This window comes from Dunckerocampus dactyliophorus, unplaced genomic scaffold, assembly GCF_027744805.1.
Source record: "Dunckerocampus dactyliophorus isolate RoL2022-P2 unplaced genomic scaffold, RoL_Ddac_1.1 HiC_scaffold_84, whole genome shotgun sequence".
In the NCBI taxonomy this organism is placed as follows: domain Eukaryota; kingdom Metazoa; phylum Chordata; class Actinopteri; order Syngnathiformes; family Syngnathidae; genus Dunckerocampus; species Dunckerocampus dactyliophorus.
Window position 1 is genome coordinate 5,001 of NW_026559920.1, and position 5,000 is coordinate 10,000.

The window sequence follows — 5,000 nt, forward strand, 5'->3', positions numbered from 1 at the left end:
CCAGGGGCCGCCGGATGCCGCCCATGGCGGGCGCTCCCACTCCTCTGACACCTGCGAAGCAGCAAAGTGCTCCTTTTCGATTCCTTCCGCCACCCGGAGGTGGAGCGCGGACCCAGCCACCGCGCCGGAGCGAGCAGCAGCCTCGCTCCGAGTGTGCGCCCGCAGACGAAGCACGGCCAGAGGCCGCCGGATGCCGCCCATGGCGGGCGCACACACTTTTCTGACACCTACGAAGCACCCAAGTGCTGCTTTTTGGGATTCGCCACCCGGAGGTGGAGCGCGGACAAAGCCACCGCGCCTAGTGTGCACCCGCAGACGAAGCACGGCCAGAGGCCGCCGGATGCCGCCCATGGCGGGCGCACACACTCTTCTGACACCTTCGTAGCACCAAAGTGCTGCTTTTTGGGATTCGCCACCCGGAGGTGGAGCGCGGACAAAGCTACCGCGCCGGAGCGAGCAGGAGCCTCGCTCCGAGTGTGCACCCGCAGACGAAGCACGGCCAGAGGCCGCCGGATGCCGCCCATGGCGAGCGCACACACTTTGCGGACACCTCGGATTGGCCACCCGGAGGTGGAGAGCGACCCGCAGACGAAGCACGGCCAGGGGCCGCCGGATGCCGCCCATGGCGGGCGCTCTCGCTCCTCGGACAGCTCCATCGGCGCAGCATGGCGCTCGCGGTCGTCATTACCCGCTGGCGAGGCGCGGCCAGGGCCGCCAGGCGTCGCCTATCGCTGTGCGCAAACTCCCAGCAAGCACCAACGTGCTCCTTTGGATGTTGTCATCCGGAGGTGATAGCGCGGCCCGGGCCGCCTGACGCGGCCCATCGCGGGCGCTCCTCGTCGGACACCTGCGTCACACAGCCTGGGTGCCAGCTGTGGAGTGACACTTGGAGAAAAAGAAGCACAAGTCACTCATATCAAAGTTCCCGTTCCCTTTTGTTTGTGTCACGCTTGGAAATGCTTGAGAGGTGACACTTTGTCAAATTTGCAGCTGGTGTCTCATCATCATCATCACCGCTGCTCATCAGCCTTCCTTGGATGCCTGCCATGCACGCGGCCCAACGGGGCACTCAGATGGGGTGGGCAGCCCGGACCGCCTTGCGCGGCCCAACACGGGCGCCCGGGGGACGCGGAAACCCGTTTTAGAAAATAACCTCCAGGGGTTTTCCAAGAGCGGCACAGCCCCAGCTCACGTCCGTGTTTCAGTGCGTCAAAAGCGGATTCAAAAGTGTGCTTTTCTCGGTACTTCCCCTGGAGGTCAGTGTTTCTAAAAACTGGGTTTCCGAAATCGTGCTGGAGGTGTTTTGGTCAACCAGGAAAAATGGCATTTACGGGAGAGGGTAAAGTATACCCCCCCCCCCCCCTCTCGGCTGATTTACCCTCTCCCGTAAACGCGTTTTTTCCTGGTCGACCAAAACACTCATTGACTCCCATTCATTTGACACTTTGTCATTTTTTCAGCACTTTTTTCGCGCATTGGGTACTCCGCCCATTGACTCCCATTCATTTGACACTTTGTCGTTTTTCCAGACCTTTTTTCACGCATTGGGTACTCCGCCCATTCACTCCCATTCATTTGACACTTTGTCGTTTTTTCAGCACTTTTTTCGCGCATTGGGTACTCCGCCCCATTCACTCCCATTCATTTCACACTTAGAAAAATCATCCGAGCGGCTCTCCACGCATTTTATAGCCGCTTTGGGGCTCCAGCCGCCTCGGCCTTCATTTCTGACTAGGCTCGTGTGGACTTTGTCGTTTTTTCAGCACTTTTTTCGCGCATTGGGTACTCCGCCCCATTCACTCCCATTCATTTCACACTTAGAAAAATCATCCGAGCGGCTCTCCACGCATTTTATAGCCGCTTTGGGGCTCCAGCCGCCTCGGCCTTCATTTCTGACTAGGCTCGTGTGGACTTTGTCGTTTTTTCAGCACTTTTTTCGCGCATTGGGTACTCCGCCCCATTCACTCCCATTCATTTGACACTTTGAAAAATCATCCGAGCGGCTCTCCACGCATTTTATAGCCGCTTTGGGGCTCCAGCCGCCTCGGACTGCATTTCTGACTAGGCTCGTGTGGACTTTGTCGTTTTTTCAGCACTTTTTTTACACATTGGGTACTCTGCCCCATTCACTCCCATTCATTTGACACTTTGAAAAATCATCCGAGCGGCTCTCCACGGGTTTTATAGCCGCTTTGGGGCTCCAGCCGCCTCGGACTGCATTTCTGACTAGGCTCGTGTGGACTTTGTCGTTTTTTCAGCACTTTTTTTACACATTGGGTACTCTGCCCCATTCACTCCCATTCATTTGACACTTTGAAAAATCATCCGAGCGGCTCTCCACGCGTTTTATAGCCGCTTTCAGACTCCTGCCGCCTCGCCTGCACTTCCGCCTCGGTCCGTTAGGATTTAGGCCTTTTTTCAGCACTTTTTCTCCGTTCCTCCGGGGCGACAGCGGCTCTCCACGCATTTTATAGCCGTTTTCAGACTCCTGCCGCCTCGCCTGCACTTCCGCCTCGGTCCGTTAGGATTTAGGCCTTTTTTCAGCACTTTTTCTCCGTTCCTCCGGGGCGACAGCGGCTCTCCACGCATTTTATAGCCGTTTTCAGACTCCTGCCGCCTCGCCTGCACTTCCGCCTCGGTCCGTTAGGATTTAGGCCTTTTTTCAGCACTTTTTCTCCGTTCCTCCGGGGCGACAGCGGCTCTCCACGCATTTTATAGCCGTTTTCAGACTCCTGCCGCCTCGCCTGCACTTCCGCCTAGGTCCGTTAGGATTTAGGCCTTTTTTCAGCACTTTTTCTACGTTTCTCCGGGGCGACAGCGGCTCTCCACGCTTTTTATAGCGGTTTTCAGACTCCTGCCGCCTCGCCTGCACTTCCGCCTAGGTCCGTTAGGACGTGGGCCTTTTTTCAGCACTTTTTCTCCGTTTCTCCAGGGCGACAGCGGCTCTCCACGCTTTTTATAGCCGCTTTGGGGCTCCAGCCGCCTCGGCCTGCATTTCTGACTAGGCTCGTGTGGACTTTTTCAGCACTTTTTTTTGTGCATTGGGTACTCTCGCCCATTGACTCCCATTCATTTGACACTTTGTCATATTTTCAGCACTTTTTTTGTGCATTGGGTACTCTCGCCCATTGACTCCCATTCATTTGACACTTTGTCATATTTTCAGCACTTTTTTGGCGCATTGGGTACTCTCGCCCATTGACTCCCATTCATTTGACACTTTGTCATATTTTCAGCACTTTTTTTGTGCATTGGGTACTCTCGCCCATTGACTCCCATTCATTTGACACTTTGTCATATTTTCAGCACTTTTTTGGCGCATTGGGTACTCTCGCCCATTGACTTCAATGCATTTACTGCAACTCCTGCCTGTGTCCGCCAGAGGGCGTCTGGCTTAACAGCGGCTCTCCACGCTATTTCTATCCGCTTTGAGGCTCCAGGCAGCTCGGCCTGGGTTTCTGAATTTCTCCCTTGACACTTTGTTACTTTTTCACCTTTTTTCTCATTTCATCCAGGGACACAGCGGCTCTCCACAGACTTTCCCGCGGCCCCTGGGCTCCAGGACGCTCGGCATGGGTTTCTGAATTTCTCCCTTGACACTTTGCCATTTTTTCACCTTTTTTCTCATTTCATCCAGGGCAACAGCGGCTCTCACAGGCTTTAGAACCGCCCCTGGGCTCCAGGACCCTAGGCATGGGTTTCTGCCTAGCTCCCTTGACACTTTGCCATTTTTTCACCCTTTTTCTCATTTCATCCAGGGCAACAGCGGCTCTCCACAGACTTTGCAGCCGCCCCTGGGCTCCAGGACCCTAGGCATGGGTTTCTGCCTAGCTCCCTTGACACTTTGCCATTTTTTCACCCTTTTTCTCATTTCATCCAGGGACACAGCGGCTCTCACAGACTTTAGAACCGCCCCTGGGCTCCAGGACGCAAGGCATGGCTTACTCTCGCCCATTGACTTCAATGCATTTACTGCAACTCCTGCCTGTGTCCGCCAGAGGGCGTCTGGCTTAACAGCGGCTCTCCACGCTATTTCTATCCGCTTTGAGGCTCCAGGCAGCTCGGCCTGGGTTTCTGAATTTCTCCCTTGACACTTTGCCATTTTTTCACCTTTTTTCTCATTTCATCCAGGGACACAGCGGCTCTCCACAGACTTTGCAGCCGCCCCTGGGCTCCAGGCAGCTCGGCCTGGGTTTCTGAATTTCTCCCTTGACACTTTGCCATTTTTCCACCCTTTTTCTCATTTCATCCAGGGACACAGCGGCACTCCACAGACTTTGCAGCCGCCCCTGGGCTCCAGGCAGCTCGGCCTGAGTTTCTGAATTTCTCCCTTGACACTTTGCCATTTTTTCACCCTTTTTCTCATTTCATCCAGGGACACAGCGGCACTCCACAGACTTTCCCGCGGCCCCTGGGCTCCAGGACCCTAGGCATGGGTTTCTGCCTAGCTCCCTTGACACTTTGCCATTTTTTCACCTTTTTTCTCATTTCATCCAGGGACACAGCGGCTCTCCACAGACTTTGCAGCCGCCCCCGGGCTCCAGGCAGCTCGGCCTGGGTTTCTGAATTTCTCCCTTGACACTTTGCCATTTTTTCACCTTTTTTCTCATTTCATCCAGGGACACAGCGGCTCTCCACAGACTTTGCAGCCGCCCCTGGGCTCCAGGCAGCTCGGCCTGGGTTTCTGAATTTCTCCCTTGACACTTTGCCATTTTTTCACCTTTTTTCTCATTTCATCCAGGGACACAGCGGCTCTCCACAGACTTTGCAGCCGCCCCTGGGCTCCAGGCAGCTCGGCCTGGGTTTCTGAATTTCTCCCTTGACACTTTGCCATTTTTTCACCTTTTTTCTCATTTCATCCAGGGACACAGCGGCTCTCCACAGACTTTGCAGCCGCCCCTGGGCTCCAGGCAGCTCGGCCTGGGTTTCTGAATTTCTCCCTTGACACTTTGTTACTCTTTCACCTTTTTTCTCATTTCATCCAGGGACACAGCGGCTCT